The sequence below is a fragment of the Chanodichthys erythropterus genome, chromosome 20 (genome assembly GCF_024489055.1).
Source record: "Chanodichthys erythropterus isolate Z2021 chromosome 20, ASM2448905v1, whole genome shotgun sequence".
Taxonomy (NCBI): Eukaryota; Metazoa; Chordata; class Actinopteri; order Cypriniformes; family Xenocyprididae; genus Chanodichthys; species Chanodichthys erythropterus.
This window is the reverse complement of record NC_090240.1, coordinates 10,354,422-10,372,677: the sequence shown is the minus strand read 5'-3', so window position 1 is coordinate 10,372,677 and position 18,256 is coordinate 10,354,422. Positions and strand designations below refer to the sequence as shown.

General features: G+C 42.6%; 1 protein-coding gene across 1 annotated transcript in view; it reads left to right on the top strand.

The window, feature by feature from the left end:
* Window positions 1–18,256, top strand: part of b4galt5 (UDP-Gal:betaGlcNAc beta 1,4- galactosyltransferase, polypeptide 5) — a 41,764-nt gene that overhangs the window by 1,345 nt on the left and 22,163 nt on the right. The gene's annotated exons all lie outside the window — the stretch shown is intronic.

Below are 18,256 nucleotides of genomic sequence, written 5' to 3'. Positions count from 1 at the left end.
GAATTAATTAATTAATGAAAAGGCCTAAAAATGAGTCAGAGTATAAAACAATTCTTAGTACTGAACATTGAGACAAAATTGGAGGCATTGCAAAGCTGTGTTTTGTGTCACAACAGATCATGTGAATATAGAACATCTTCAGACAGCAGCCCGGTGTGCTCAAGTGTGTTATTACTATTTTTGTTTATTTGTTTTGAACCAAGAATTTCCCAACATTGCTTTGTCATTTCTTCTCTCTAGCCCTGTTCTGAATTTTTCAGCTTATTATGTAAATTTGCTTAATTATTAATGAAGTCACTTTAGAAACAAATTTTAGCTTCCTTTCTGCCATGGGAATTTCCTCTCATAGTAGAAGAACAAGGACAAGTAATTCTAGTATTTTAATAATGAATGAAAAGTGCAGAAACTGCATTTGACTTGGACTACACCTCTGAGAGTATGAAACAGGAATGCCCTCTTCTGGAAGGGAAAAACAGGAAATGTCAAGCCCCTAGTGTGTTTCTGGTGATTGTGGGGATTTTTTTTTTTTTTTTTTTTTATAGCTTTGGCACTAGATGATATAAAAAGATAGCTCTTCTTTGGAAACCAGTGATTTTGGGTTATCTTCACCCAGAAAATAATTTTTCAACAAAATTCTTTTAAAAGTATTAGTGCTCAAGTGTTCTTGTAGTTTTTCATTAGTTTTTGTGTTCTTGTAGATCAGATATATTTACTGTGATGGAAAGCTATATTCTTAGAGGCATGCTGTAGTTTTTCAAAACTGAAAATTATTTACTCTCCTTCAAGTCTTTCCAAACCTATAAGACTTCCTTTAGTCTTCATAACACAAATTAATATATTTTTAATATTCTGTCATCATAATCTCATCAACATACATACATAGAGCACTCAAATATGGTCAACGGAAGCAAAACCGTAATTCTGTGATATGCGAAATCAAAGCTCATTGATTCTTGCTGAAACTTAAACATGATTGTGTGATGTTAGAAAACACCTGACTGGTTCTCATGCATCAAAAAAGAATGCTTGAGCTTCCGTTTACCATATTTTATTTGCTGTAAATATGTGTGCGGATCAGTTTTTATATGCGGATAAAAGCCTAAATTAAATCTGTTCATCATATAAAATGATCAGGTTAAACCATTGATTCATATGGATTACTTTTATGAAGCCATTATGAACTTTTTGAAGCTTGGTCGCATGGACTTTCAGTGGATGGACAAAAATTATGAGGGAATATTAAAAATGTCTTTATTTGTGTTCCGAAGATGGATGACAGTCTTATGGGTTTGCTATGACATGAGTGAGTAAATGATGACAGAATTTTCATTTTTGAGTGAACTAAACCTTTAATTGCTTTACTTGGTAATACAAATCTGAGTGCGCTATAGACTTTAGTAAGATTCCTCGTCAACAGAAATACAAATATCTGCTAAGTTGCAGGTGTTTTTTGCATCAACATACTTCTAAGCCTTTTCAAACCTACAAAAAATTAACAAAGAGTTACACTTTATTTCTAATAACTATATGTAACTTTGCAACTGTCTACTAATTACAGTATTAGTAAACTGTTTGGTTAGGGCAAATATTAAGCAGACAGTCTACTAATACTCTAATGAGAGTTAGTTGACATGTATTTGCAAAGTTACATATACTTAGTAGAATGTCTAAAGTGGACTACAAATAATAAAGTATTAACAAACAAACTTTCCAAATTTTGAGATTACCATGTCACTGTCACGGGTATGCAGGGAAGAGGAGAGGTGAGCCTCTTTTAGCAAGCAGTTTTTATTCCATGAACACAGAAACACAAAGATAATCCAAACAAGAAGCCACTGGCAATAATCCAAACATGAAGACATAGACAATAATCCAACCGAGGAAACAAGAAACATAACAGCTTTACACCTGAAGAGTAAAGACAACGACTGACAAACAAGGACTGAGGGGCTGTTTACACTATTTTCTACTAAAAACTGAACACTTTTTATGCGTTTTGGCCAGTCATTTACATGATAGCGGTGTTTTGGGGGCCTGAAAATTATATCTCGTTATAATACACATGCGTAATACGTGTTTAGTGTATAGGCATACACATTTGGCACAAGTGCTATGTAAAAAGACTGTGTATGTGCGCAGACTTAGTGACATTGTCAACTACTGACCTGGCATGCATAATTTTTAATTTTCACAGATCCATATGAACAAGGATCGATTTGACAGTGTTGTCATCTATACAAAGAAAAAAACTTTTCATGTTTTTTTTTGCATCGTTGTCGTGTAAACTTAACCTGAAACAAGGGTATAAATACACTGGCTAAGGAGGCTAACCAGGAACAGGTGAATGTGATTAGTCATCATGAAAACTAACAAGACACTGGCTGCGTCCAAAATAGCATAGCTACTCTCTTGCATAGGTACATATTTTGAACAAATAATACTTCATGACTGCTAAAAAAGTATGTTCTCATTTGAATATGTGCAGTATGAATGTAATCTGGAGGTACTACATTCTCCATGTTGTCAATGTGATTGTTGTCATTGAACTGCCAGTGTCAGTTGCGTTTCTTCACTGCCATTCACAAATCTTTTCCCGTGGCCTCGTGATATAGTAAAGTGTCCATCGTATGCACACTTCACCAGAAGTAGTACTGCATCTGGGTACTTTTTGCCTACTCTTATATGAGTACTGTGAAGTCGGACATACTTTTTTGTCTCATACTGAAGAATGTAATTTCGGATGCAGCTGAAGACAAACAGGAACAAACCACAGGAAGAGAGTACAGGGACAGCAAGACAAAGGAATATTAAAATAAAATTCCTGAAACATAAATAACAGGAGAATCATGTCAGTCACCTTGGCTTATTAACAAAGAGGTTGGTTACCCTCTTAGGTCAGTTCTTAGGTCATTTCTAATTCGCTGACAGTCTCAAAGGATAACTGTTTTCAAATACTATACCTTTATTTCACTGCATGCAGACTGATGTCCTTGGCCATGTAAAATTAAAGACAAATTTTCTTCTGAATTTTGACATATATGCGAGTGTTGCAGGGGAGGGATTTAAGTGGACTAAATGATTGGAGAAGTCCTGCATACAGTATACATCACCAGAGAGAATTCTGTTGTTTTCATCGGAAGATACAATTATGACATTTTGTTAAAACATTATGAGGTAATTATAAGATATTGTTCACAATAAGATCTATAAAATGCATTTAAGAAAAAGATAGGATAGGGTGAATTTTCATTTCATGTTGATATCATTACATTTTGAAAAGGACAATGCCCAGAATTCAGTGCATCAGGAATTAGATGCAATTGACCTCAATTTGCTTAAATGCACACAATAAAGTTCTGTGTATCTCTCTATATTTGTCTCAAAGAGAAATGCAGTGGATCTGTGGAGATACATGTCTTGTGTCCCCATGGAAACAACCCCCTGAGGGGTATTTAATGCTTGTCAAGGGAGTTAAGTTCATAGGTCACCGTAACCTTCAGTACACCACTTACTGCTCATTTCACAGATGTGTCTGATTGCTGCAGTTTATTGAATTAAACCATAGAAAATCCTAGAGCACAGATTCTATTTATAGACGTGGACCCCATGGAAACCCAGGTGCCTCCGTTCGTCCTCTGAGGAAGCCAGTGACTGCCCAACGGAAGAAAAAAGAGGAAGAGAAATCGTCTTTCTGCAGGACTGCCTTTATTCCAATGCTGAATGTCCAGTCAAGCTGCAGAAAGGGTCAGATCTGGGGACTGGAGAAACAATGGAATACATCTGACATAATCCTGATGTTCATGAAATCATTGTTGAAATTGTTGAGCAGTGTCTATAATCCATGACTACAGGATTAGATCCAATGACTCCCATGAGATGATGCTCCTATATGAGATTAAGCTGACATGTTTCTGAATCAACATTATTGTTGGTCCTGGAAAAACATTCCCAATAACCAGATCAGATTTTAGGGTTAGGTTAAGTCTCTGGACTGGGTTGTATTTTATCCATAACTTAATTTTCTTTCTTATTGTACTTACAAAAACTAATTGTGTGGAGAAGTTGTTAATTTAAGTTAATTGAACAAACTTATTGTTTAACTAAACAATTTTAACTACTTGAGTGCAGTTTCATTCATCATTATATGCAATGTATACTGCACAATAAGTAGAGACTGCTGTCAGTACTGGCATTAGTATAGTTATTACTCACTGAGTGAAGCAACTCAACTTACACAATAACTATAGCTGCTCGTACAAATACATATACACACAGCTGCTCACAGCCTAACCACAATAGCCAATCTTCAGCATAACATTCAAAAGCATTACAGAAACTCTTTGAATTGTCCAACATAACTGAACATTAAACACTAACATGTCTTTCCCTTTACTCAAAAACACATACAATAACACCTAATGCAGTTCAAAAGCATGCTGGTAACTACAGATCCACTGCCTGGTTAGTTATGACAACAAAAATGATTCATGTAGTCCCAATGCAAATTGATTATCTTCAGTTTTAAATATATTAGTGGATTGAACAAAATGAAATTAAGTTTTGATAAAATGTTGCTTTAGCTCATTTTAATTAATTAAACTGCAAAGTAAATTACAGTAATAACATTACAGTTACCATCCATAAAATAGCTCGTTACAACATTATTTTTGTTGCCTCAACCCATACTGATTTGAAATCCAACAATTCAATCATTTAATCATTCATTGTTGTAATCCCCATGACTCGCTTTTGAACGTGACTCCACCATTGCAGAAAGCTAGCTTGGAATATAGAAAAAAAAAAAAAAAAGCTTACATTCATTGGCTGGAAATATTGCCAATACTTTGATTTTGTTGTGAGAAAAGATGACAAGAACACAATACTTTACTCTGGCAAATCCTTTTGATCCCAGTACACATTAACCCACCTATTATCAAAAATCATTTTAGTAAACAAAACATTTTCTTACGACCTTACATTAATTCTTTTGACAACATACATCGTTAAATATAATCGTATCTGAGTAACAGGTGAATTATAGCTACAATTAGCATCAAGCTACACATGGCAATTTATGAAACTGATGCTATGCTTTTACTCAAAACTCACTGTAAACCACAGTTGAGTGTTTGTAATAACTTCCATTTGCAATACATTGTGGATTTTGGTCACATGATAAAGCAGAATGTAGCATTTTAGAATAAGGTAATCGCTACACCTGCTTAGCATTTCTTATGTAAAGATCCTTTATTCTTATAAAAATAGATGAATAGCCCACATCAAAATAACATACAAATCATATGTTGCCATAATTGTGTGTTTATTAGCTGCGTAGAATTTTTTCTCTGAGTTTATATGTACGGAACAAAACACTGAAGTTTAGAGGAAGTTTGTCATCGGATGAGAAGGGCGGGTTATGAACACGTGACCTTTTTCACATTCCCGGGTTTCTCAGAAGTGGAAGTCATCATAGTTGAGTAAACTTCTATAGTGGTGAATGAGTGATTACATTAAATATTTGTGTTCTCATTTGCTCAAATAGCAAAAGAAAAACTCCACTATAGTGTTTTCACAACTTTCAAAAAGAGGAAAAAATAGAAAGAGACTGATAACGGCATTCAGAAGAGAGAGATGTCCATTTTCCATGTCCATGTCATCACTCCTAAAGCTGTTGTATTAGAAACTACTTTTTTTTTTGTAGTTTGATGCAAAGGTATTATAATATAAAGTATAGTGTTATAAATGTACTTTACGAATTTACGATACTGATTACCGTTAAAAACGCGTCATCACAGTCTGTTTAAAGGGTCCATATGAGTGACATAAGAGCAGCGAATGATCACTGAGACAGCACTATAAGCCAATAATATGCTTACCAGATCGCATAATTCAGTGTAAAATTAATAGTCTAATTAATATTCTGTCTAAAGAAATACAAACTAAACATGTATACCATAATATTCACAAAGTCGCACATAAAATTTTGAGGAGAAATAGGCAATTACCAATTTTGTAGGGTGTAACAGAAAGTAATATAAAGAGCAGTGTAACAGACTATTGTTGGCAGGGAGTAATAAAGTAATAATATTACTCTTGAAAGGAGTAACGAGTAATAAATTACACTTTTTGACTAACGAGCCCAACACTGATGGTGATCTTCTGTCAGTTTGAAGGTGATTCATCAAACCACATTTGTGTGTTTCACTGCACAGGAACCAGGTTATGCTGCCCTTGCCCAAGTTATGGTCTTTCTGAATGGCAATCTACCATAATTTCTGTGAAGCCTTTTGTTCAGATTGTTGGTATCTTGTGGTTACTTGACATTTTATGCACTATATACCTAGCTAAGAGAACTAAAACCAGCCTGCTGAATGGAAAGCCACCGCAATCAGATAAACAGGTCGCAATTCAAAGGTGGGCTTGAAAATACATCTGTGGCTCCATGATCATTATCATCATGTAGTTCCTGCTTATTTTCTTTCTCAGAAGGTTTTATGAGTGGCTGCTATAGGTGAATGTTAAGGTGTTGCTGGGCTGTATTTGTGGTTGCTTTCTGAGTACTGACACAAGTTAAAAGACCAGATCCCTAAGACTCAATGATATTCTGGTCTATACTCTAAAAGTGGGAACCTGCAATTGTTACCTTGATTTAATAAAAATGAGTTTGTTGGTAAAAAATTGCATCTGAATTTATGCATGCATGTGAGAGCCATTAGTGCTTTTCCAATCATGCAAGTGTGACTTTTGCTATTTTGCTCTTCTAGCTTTGTAACCACACATGCATAGTGCATTTATGTGCAGGATGTTCAACACCGCAATCCCCACCAAAAACCTACTTAGATGAACACTCATGGAGACACATGCAAATGCTGCAAAGCTAGAAATCACTCTTCAGCCTGGAGCTGTGCAGAAATAACATATGTTGAAATATGCATGCATGTCTTCCATGTAGTGAAGACATTTATTAGAGGACCTAATACAGGATCAGCCCATCTGCGGTTCCAACCTCTCACCATCTAGTTTTATATTCGTAAAAAGTAATTTATCTTTTCTGGTCTGACATGGTGTGGAAAGTAGTTGCTTAGAGACAGGGCATTCCAGCTGGTCTCTGGTTAGTGTCATATTTGCATGGCCATTTGTTTACAGAAGATTAGGTCTGATGGAAATGCACCAGTGAGGATAGACAGAGGAAATGTTCACCTACTGTTTGGTACACATGTTAGACAGAGGAAAAATAAATTGGATATGGATATAGCAGTTTATTTAAAAATTAGTAATTTGTATTACACTCTAATTATCTTGAGAAATTTGAACTGCAGATCGTTTTTTCCAAATGTTTTCTGTCATTTGTTCAACAGAAACACGACAGATCAATCTAGTACAGGCTGAACCCTTATAATATCAGTCTGATATAGGGTGTTATTAACCCTTTGTTGTCCTTGCATTGCAAGCCCATCCACTGGAGCTGCTGTTCAAGGTCCAAGGACAGCCATGTGACACCAAATGCTGTATTAAGAATGGAATTTGGTTAAATATCAATGGGGGAGGAAGCCGCCACCTTCCTGTAATCCTCTTTCATTAGCCACGTGAAAAATGAATGAGCTAATCTATTTACTCGTTCAGTGATATGATAATCAGCAGTCTTATCATCTGTGCATGACCAAGAGAAAAGCTGCAGTACATACTCTCAGACTGTCTGTAAGTGACAAGACTGAAGTATTTGGTATGCATTGTAAAAACAAAAATAATAATAATAATTATGTATATATATATCAGTAACACTTTATTTTAGGGTCTTTTAACTAGTTGCTTATTAGCGTGCATATTACTAGAACATTGGCTGTTTATTAGTACTTATATTCTACATTCTTAATCCTAGCCAATACCTAAACTTAACCTTACTAACTATAAATTAAGAGTTTATTGAGGGAAAAGTTGTAGTTAATAGTGAATATGCATTCTCTATACTAGAGTGTTACCAACATATCTTGTGAAAAGTTGTCTTGTACTAAATTGAAGAATATTTATGTACCAGCCTGTTTTGCTGTTGTTGTACCCCAACCAATGTATTTAGCACATATGGTACAATTGATGTTCAGATTATGACTTGAAGTTTAATCAAATATGGCAATTACAGCAACATAATACTAATATGGGGTTGGTTATACAACATAAAGTGTAACATAAACAATAATATGCACATAACTAATTACAAATAAGGAGATGTTGATGAAAGCCTCAGCTTCATTAACTTTGCTTTATGGGAAAAAAAAAAAAGTGCAGTGAAAGTGACTGAGGCTGTCAGTCCAACACACTCATAACTATTTTACATTCTAACAAATTAGTAGCAAATTTGTAAAATTTCATTCATATGTTTTCATACAATCTGCTTTTAAACTGCACTGAGGGTTAGGTTTAGGGGTAGACCTAAATGCTCAGGGTTTTTTTTTTTTTTTTTATATATATAAAAATCGTTTTCTCATGAGATTGGCCTAGTCAGTCATGAAGGATTGGAACAACATGAGGGTGAGTAAATAATGATAATTTTATTTTTGGCGACCCGATCTCACAGGAAAACGTCTCGGTTACGTATGTAACCCTCGTTCCCTGAAGGAGGGAACGGAGACGTACGTCAGTAGTGACCGACGAATTGGGATATCGCTTAGAGAGCCCTATCATCTTCGTGTAAACTAAAACAAGCCAATGGAATTGGCGTGCGATATTTGCATAATGCGCACCGCCCCCGTCATGTGTATATAAATAGGAAGCAGATGCAATCGCACTCTGTTTTTCGCTGAGGAGACAACTGGTGTCCGCGCTACAGCGAGGGTACAGAAACTGTGGCGACGGGACGTACGTCTCCGTTCCCTCCTTCAGGGAACGAGGGTTACATACGTAACCGAGACGTTCCCTTTCAGTCGGTCACGTTCGACGTACGTCAGTAGTGACCGACGAATTGGGATCCCAACTAAAGCGCCACAGTTACGAAACCCCTTCCAGTGCCCAGCGCAAGCTCAGGCTGGCGGTGAAGGGGGCGAGCTTACACCGAGAGAGTCTACTGCTGTCTAACCACTACCCACTAAGTAAACTAGACACACTGGGGAAGCGAACCCGTAAGGGACGCTGCGGAGACCACTACCTACCCAATGGGGGAGGAGTTTACGTGGGAATACACACATGGACTGGCCCGGGGGGCAGTACGCATATGGAGTCCCTGGGATGGCTCCACCTGGTAGGGGGAGACTCATCTGACAGGTGACAGCAGAGCTGGCTCTGCTAAGGGAAAGACACGGACTCGGCCCGTAGGGAGTTTTAAACCGTGGAAAATACACATATGGGACCGCTCACGTAGAGGGGTCACGACATATGGGCCCCAGCCAACAGACAGCGTCAGCGACGGATGTAGGCCTGGCATCAGACACTCCGCAATGTCCGAGCCGAAGGGGGAGGCGGAGGAACTCGACAGGGTTCGCCAAGCGGGGAACACGACTGGAGTGAAAGTATGCACGTATCCACCCAGTGGCGGGAATGGCATTGCAAGCCGACACTTAGAGTGGGTACAACACGTCTACCGACTAGTGGATGCGAGTACACGTGAGGATACCGGCTCTACACGTAGGCTATAAAACCTAGCGAACGTGTTTGGTGTCGCCCAGCCCGCAGCTCTACAGATATCTGTCAGCGAGGCGCCATGAGCCAGCGCCCAGGAAGAGGCCACCCCTCTGGTGGAGTGGGCTCTCAACCCGAGCGGGCAAGGCACGCCCTGGGATTCGTACGCCAAGGCGATGGCATCCACTATCCAGTGGGCCATCCTCTGCTTGGTGACAGCCTTTCCCTTCTGCTGGCCTCCGTAACAGATGAAGAGCTGATCTGAGGTCCTGAAGCTTCGCGTTCTGTCCACGTAAACGCGCAGAGCGCGGACGGGACAGAGCAAAGCTAGGGCTGGGTCTGCCTCCTCCGAGGGCAGCGCTTGCAGGTTCACTACCTGATCTCTGAAGGGAGTGGTAGGAACCTTGGGCACGTATCCAGGCCGGGGTCTCAGGATGACGTGAGAATCACCGGGCCCGAATTCTAGGCACGTTTCGTCGACCGAAAATGCATGCAGATCCCCTACCCTCTTCAGGGAAGCCAATGCAACCAGAAGAACCGTCTTAAGAGACATTAGTTTCAGGTCGACTGATTGCAAAGGTTCAAAGGGATGACCCCGGAGAGCTGTGAGAACCAGGGTCAGATCCCAAGAGGGTACGGAGGAAGGGCGAGGAGGATTCAGTCTCCTGGCCCCCCTCAGGAATCTGACGATCAGATCGTGTTTCCCCAGGGACTTACCCTCAACTGCATGGTGATGTGCGGCAATAGCGGCAACATACACCTTGAGAGTGGAGGGAGACAGCCTTCGCTCCAACCCATCTTGCAGAAAGGAAAGCACGGATCCGACCGAACATGATCGGGGGTCCTCTCGGCGAGAGGCGCACCATTCGACGAACAGGTTCCACTTCAACGCATAGAGATTCCTAGTGGAAGGAGCTCTAGCGGAAGTGATGGTGTCTACGACCGCTTGCGGGAGATCACTCAGAACCTCCGCATCCCGTCCAGGGACCACACGTGGAGGTTCCACAGATCGGGACGCGGGTGCCACAGGGTGCCCCGTCTCTGAGTCAGGGGGTCCTTCCTCAGAGGAATCGGCCAGGGAGGTGCTGTCGCGAGGAGAATGAGGTCTGAGAACCAGGTCCGAGTGGGCCAGTACGGAGCCACTAACAGAACCTGCTCCCCGTCCTCCCTGACCTTGCACAGGAGTTGTGCGAGAAGGCTCACTGGGGGAAACGCATATTTGCGCAGACCCGGGGGCCAGCTGTGTGCCAGGGCATCCGTGCCGAGCGTGCCGCCGGTCAGGGAATAAAACCACTGGCAGAGGGCAGTTTCCGGGGAGGTAAACAGGACTACCTGGGCCTCGCCGAAATACTGCCAAATCAGCTGGACCGCCTGGGGGTGGAGCCGCCACTCGCCCGCAAGTAGATGCTGCCGTGACAGCTCGTCGGCTGCACGGTTGAGCACACCTGAGACACGAGTGGCCCGAAGGGACCTCAGATCCTTCTGACTCCACAACAAGAGATGGCGGGCGAGTTGCGACATGCGACGGAAGCGTAGACCACCTTGACGGTTGGTGTACGCAACGGCCGCAGTGCTGTGTGAGCGGACTAGAACGTGCTTGCCTGACAACAGCTTCTTGAAGCGGGCCAGCGCAAGACGAACCGCTAGCAACTCGAGGCAATTGGTATGCCAATGCAGCTGAGGCCCCGTCCAAAGACCTGTCACTGCATGCCCGTTGTACGTGGCCCCCCATCCCGTGGCAGAGACATCTGTGGAGACCACAGCGTGCCTGGACACTCGTTCGAGGGGTACTCCGGCCCACAGGAACGAAGGGTCCAACCACCCGACAAGGGTGCGACGGCAGCTCGGTGTCACGGGGACACGGAGCGTGCCGCACTGCCACGCCCATCTCGGGACCCGGCCGCGGAGCCAGTGTTGAAGCGGTCTCATATGAAGCAATCCGAGCGGCGTTACCGCGGCTGCAGATGCCATATGCCCCAGGAGCCTCTGAAAATCTTTCAGTGGAGCCGCTGTCCTGCACTTGAACGAGCTCAGGCAGTTCAACACCGACTGGACGCGCACCTCGGTGAGTCTAGCTCGAGACCGAGACAAGAGATCCTCTACCCGGGGGCGAGTTTGCTCTTGTCCCAGTTGACCTGAAGACCCAACCGGCTGGGAGCTACAACCATGTCGGGTAGGACTTTGTACTGACATGCCCGACCCTCGAACGCAGACCGACCTAGGAAGGGTCTGTGTCGAAGCAGAATCGAGACATGAAAGTACGCGTCCTTCAGGTCTATTGCTGCAAACCAATCCTGGGGACGGTCCAGGATTGCCCGTAGCCCACCGCCCTTTTTTGGTACAATGAAGTAGGGGCTGTAGAACCCCGACTTCATATCGGCTGGAGGGACCGGCTTGATTGTATCCTTCGCCAGGAGGACAGCAATCTCCACCCGGAGAACAGGTGCACTGTCCAACGACACCGGAGTGAAGTGGACAGCCCTGAAGACCGGGGGACGCCGGGCGAACTGAATCGCATAGCCGAGTCTGATAGTACGAATGAGCCAACTGGACAGGCTGGGGAGCGTGATCCACGCTTCCAGACACTGAGCCAGCGGGACCAAAGGCACCACAGACGCACCGGGGGTGGGGCAGCAAGGCAGAGAGGGACCCGACTCGGACGGCTTGGGGGCGGCCCGGAGTGGGGTCGGACTCTGCGAGGCAGCAGTGTGCATGGGAGACGGCGCATGGGACGCGGTCTGCACCATCACACTGCCACCTGCTGGCGAATGGGGAGGGAGCTGTCAGCGGCGAGGTGGAGCCTGGCACCCTGGCAGACACCCCTTGTTGTGACCTGGAGTTTGAGGAAACTGCTCTTTTTGTGGCAAAGTGGGTACCGCTGGACTCCGGAGAGCCAGCGGCGGTAGATGGACAGCCGCCACAAAATCCCCCCCGGCCCTCCTCCGGGGGTGGGAGAGCAGATGGAATACTCTCCCAAAGGGCAGGAACCTTCCGCTCCAGGTCGCCCGTCTCAGGGCCAAGTTTTCCCCGACCGCTTGCCACCTGGCTGGCAGAGACGGGCTGGGCACCACGTCTGCGACCGGCACCCTGCTGTTTGGCTGGTGTAGGCTGCTGCTTTGCCAACTTAGCAGGGGCGGAGGAAGACGCAGGCGGGCACCCTCGGCGACGAGCGGGCTGAGGCTGAGCCACGGGCGGCTGGGTGGAGGCAGCAGCGGACCGCCGTGGCATGACATGTCTGATAGCCTCAGCCTGCTTCTGTGCAGCGGAGAACTGTTGGGCACAGCTCTCCACCGCGTCGCCGAATAGGCCGACCGGGGACACGGGGGAATCCAGGAACCGATGTTTGTCGGTCTCCCTCATGTCTGCCAAGGTCAGCCAGAGGTGGCATTGCTGGGCTACCAGAGTAGACATCGCCTGGCCAACAGAACGCGCTGTCACCTTCGTTGCCCGGAGGGCAAGGTCAGTGGCAGCGCGCAGCTCCCCAAGCAGCTGTTGGTCAGGACCTACCTGGGGCATCTGCGACAGCGCTTTTGCCTGATAGACCTGCAAAAGGGCCATCGCGTGCAGGGCAGAGGCAGCCTGCCCACAGGCACTGTAAGCTTTCTCAGTCAGACCGGCTGAGAATTCACAGGCCTGGGACGGGAGACGCGGCTCACCGCGCCAGCCAGCGGCCGTTGGACACAACTACGTCGCAACAGGCCGCTCGACTGGCGGGATCCTCGCGTACCCCCTGGCTAGCCCGCCGTCCAGGGAGGTGAAAGCGGACGAGGGACCAGGCCCTGTATGAGCCCCATGCGGAGCTTGCCAAGACCTGGTCACCTCATCGTGTACTTCCGGGAAGAAAGGCATTGGGGCGGGACGCTGGATTTGACCAGCGCGACCCCCCCCCAAGTACCAATCGTCCAACCGAGATGGGCCGGGACAGGGTGGAGGGTTCCACTCAAGCCCGACGCACAAGGTGGCCCGGGAGAGCACAGCCGTGAGCTCGGGATCCGACTCGGGCAACGCTACCGTCCCGGGCGGCAGCGCGTCCGAATCCCCCCCCGAGGACTCAGGCTCACCTTCCGATGCAGCGATCGACATCCGATCCGCCGCCGGCACACCAAAGGTAACGGCTGGACAGTCCGTAGAGGGCCCAGCGGAAACCAACGGTGGCACGATGGGTTGCGGTGCTGATGAGGCGGCAGGGGCCCGAGGAGCGTTTCCGCTCGGCGGGGAAGCCCTGACCGTAATTCTCAGGTCACCCTTCCTATACAGCGCCGTACCGTCATTCCAGTTCCCGGGGCCGGAAAAAACGGTCGTACGCGGCATAGGAGAGGGGACCCCCGCTTCCTGAGACTTCAGGAAGGAGAGTCTCGACCTCAGCATCGCGATAGTCATGTTCCCGCAATGGGAACATGAACCATCCACAAAAGCTGCTTCAGCGTGCAGAATGCCCAAACACGAGATGCAACGATTGTGCCCATCAGCAGGGACCAGGGAACGACCGCACCCATTAACGCACAGACGAAATGACATACTGTCAGGGTTCGTCTGTAAAGCTCTTTTAGAAGGGGAAGTCAACTCACTCGTGCTGAAGCACCCAGGGAGCGACGCGATGTGTCAGGTACACCACTCCCTGACACACCGAGGAACCGGCCCAAATCGCTACACTCTTTGTGTTGCTGTGAAAACAGCAGTTTTCGAGCTTATAGCTCAGCTCCTCGGAGACTCGCGACCTCGCTGAACGTGCCCTTTCACCAGCACTGAAAGCTCGCTGTAAATCCTCTTCTGAGGCAATGTTTTAGAATAAAACAAACGAAGAAAGGAATCTTCTGAACAGGACACCAGTGAATGGCTCCGAAGCGAAAGACAGAGTGCGATTGCATCTGCTTCCTATTTATATACACATGACGGGGGCGGTGCGCATTATGCAAATATCGCACGCCAATTCCATTGGCTTGTTTTAGTTTACACGAAGATGATAGGGCTCTCTAAGCGATATCCCAATTCGTCGGTCACTACTGACGTACGTCGAACGTGACCGACTGAAAGGGAACGTAACTATTTTATGTGGTGACGATTTTGTGTTAGAACCATTTTGTTAGAACCAAAAATGTTGTAATATTTTTCTTTATAGCAAAAGTGATTTTGCTTATTAATAATTTTTGCATTCATCATGTGATTTTAGTTAGTTTTACGCGTGGTACATATGTGTCAAGAATTTGAATAAGAAGAATAAGGAAGAAGGAAGGGGTTTGCGCTAGACAGTCTTTTGAAAGGAAAAAGTTCAATTTTTGTTTTTCAAATGTTTTTGAAGCTTAAGTGTAAATAGCTTTTGAGTTTGATTCTTTTGTTCAAAGAAAATGTAAACTGTACACTACACTCTCAGAAAAAAAAGGTACAAAAGCTGTCACTGTGGCGGGACCCTTTCAAAAGGTACACCTTTGTACCTGAGTGCATAGTAATACCTAAATGGTACATATTAGAACCTTTTTATAGGATACATTTTTTTCTGAGAGGGTATGGTTTTATGCATCAAATACTTTGTGCAAGACCCCTGTGGAAATGGTGGAGAGCAGAAAATGGCTCGGATTGCCATTACAGTATGAATTCATATGAAAATAATTTTATATAATTATCAATTTTTATAATGTTATAGAATATATCATTTTTAGAAAAAAGGTAAGAATGAAGGTTCACCTCCATCCCCACCCCTAAACAAAATCATCACTGAGGCATAAGCAGATCATACAAAAACTTATAAGTGAGATCATACAAATTCATAAGAATTAGCTACCAACTGGCAAAAAAGAATCGCAATGAGAATGTGTGGTAAAACTATTCTAAGTCACACTAGTCCTAGACAATCTGCAGGCCAATGTGGAGTTGTGTGCATCCCACATTCATTCTAATTACTTTTAAATAAACTTTTTTTCATTGTATGTGTATTAAAATTACACACACAAAACTCTACAGTGTACAATCTGAAATGTCACAAAGGCGTTTGTGGCTTATACAGAAGACAGGCAAGGTGTAGTTTATGACGTCATCTCTCTTGCTCTCATGCGCTTGTGTGGGTGTTTACAGGCCGAGACATGCAACATTACTCTCATTTGACTGCTGCTGTGGCACTCAGAAATTAAGAACCTCTAGTCGCACAGCGTGTGTGTGTGCATCTGAACCAAAATTTTATTGTTCCAACAGTTCCCGAATCTGTTGTTTTCTTATAGTCAAATCCTCAAATATTTCTAAAAATAAACAAGAGCAGTATTAAAGGGCAATGGTCTGATGCCTTACTTTTACCAATTAGCAAACTAAAATGTCTTACTCAGCCTAAATAAAATTACAAATACAACATGCAGTATATCTATAAACTGCTAGAGGTACCATATCAGGAAATTGACAAGGAAAGAGTATGTGAGCCAAACTTTTTTACATTTTTATTATGTGGATCTTTTTTTTTTTTTTTTTAATTCACCTAACTTCCCCTCCCTCTTGCTCTTGCTTCTCTGATGACGAGGGCAGGGCAACCTGTCACTTTATTTTACGTTTTTTTCTGGTAAAAGGTTTTTATTTTATTTTATTTTATTTTTTTATTTTTTTAATTTATTTTTTTAATTTTATAACAGGCCAGAAGTATCATATGTCACAGATTACTAAAAATATTTGCTCTTCCTCATAACTATCACATTTTGCTTGTACGGAACCCAATGAAATGTAATACAGTGACTGTTAAGATTTCTAAGTGTTAATATGTAAATGCGAGCTGTCATATGTTAATGAGCTCATGGATGTGACATCACAGGGTTTGACATTATGCTTTGTCGTGTGCTTGTCTCATCAGTGTTCAATCAGCTTTGACATATTTAAATCTGTATATTTTGAGATATTTACCCCATGGGCATTTTTTAAATCTTATTAAATTTAGGCTTCATCTTTAATTTGATCAGTAAATTAAAATAGAAAAATAAGACTGTTACCAATCAAATTAAATCATTTACAATGAAAAATTATAACTGCATTAAATTAGATTGTTTTAGATATATTTTGAATATACAAATAAGAAATGTTGGAAAGAATGATACTTTCAAACATGTAACTAAACCGCCAGTAGGTGGCAGCAAGTGACTGCCTTAATGAGTGAGTCACTTAGTCATTCATTCAAACGATTAATTCAAACGGCTGAATCATTCAGTAATGAAAACACAGAGTGTTTCTGTGAGATGCGCTATGGTTCTGCTGTGATCTTTGTTTAGAACTATTTTTTTTTCTGCTGAAACAGAACAAAAACAGTCAATATTGCATCTAATTACTTTTTTAATCGTGATGGTATTCAGGAAAACAGTACTCTTTAACTGTATCATATGTTAGAAATATAAAAACTGCACATTTAGAACTTTACTGCAGTAGTCTATGTTAACTGAGTTTCTTTGTGTGTGCTGAGCTCATTTGTTTCATTTCTTCTCAAGAGGCTGCGTGAGCCTCAACAGCACAACCTTACCATCAGAACATTATACATGCATTATTATCCACTACTATCACTCGCCACTTACACTAAATGAAATAAAATCAGAATCATTCTCTTGTATTTTTTTTTTTTTTTTTTTTGTAACTGACTTTTTAATCAGGCAACTGTCCGGGCGGGCAAGTAAAATATTCCTTCACTTGCCCCTTCAAAAAATCCACTTGTCCCTGACAAGCGGATAAGTTAATGTTGAGTCCTGCATCATTATCTTTAATATTAGCATCTTTGGTAGTTTAGTTCAATAATGATATGGATAGACCGGGGGACATTTTGCATTGTGAATGTCAGGTCCGAAACATAATCTGTACAAATAAGTACGTCATACTATAATAAGTAATAAGTATAATAAGTAATAAGTATGTCAACTATATGATTCTACAACAGCCATTCTTCTTTTACAGTCAGTTTTCTAATAAGTTTGCTGTCATAGTGACAGTCTGAAGTGAATCTTGCTGAGCAAGTTAAAGTTATATAGTTAAACTGTCAGCATGTTTATAGCTAGTCACCTGAATATTAACATATCCTGGCACATGACGGTAACTCTACTCTGGTTACTCTGGTTTGTTGCCAACAGGTTTTTAGACAAAAACTTTATAAAAAATAATAAAAAAATAAAAAATAGAAATGCAGGAACACAGGAAGACGAGATGCAGATGAGGAACTTTTTATTTATTTATTTATTTATTTATTTATTTTATTTATTTTTGACAGGCCTAATGAGATTATAGAGTAGGCCTACAGACATAAGTTTACTTTGTTTCATGTTAAATTGTCACATAAAAATGCAACATCACGGATATGATGAAATTACAGGTTTCACAGTTGTCTCATGAGATTCCTGTCCTGAAAGAATTCCTATCCTCTTGTTGTGATCTACATCTTGTGTCCTTTAACACGAAACAACAGAACATACTGCAGACAAGTACACAGACAGCTGAGCTGACTGTCTTACACATGTGCTTCCATCTGTCTGTCTCTCTTTTCTGCATGCTGCAAAGAAAATGGACCAACCAGTGAAATATTTTTGTTTGATCAACTGTTTCAAATACTTGTAAAATACTTATGAACACAGTTTTTCAGAGTCATTCACTAATGTATCTTTATATTTTATGTATTTTCTATTAAAGAGTCTCAGATTTG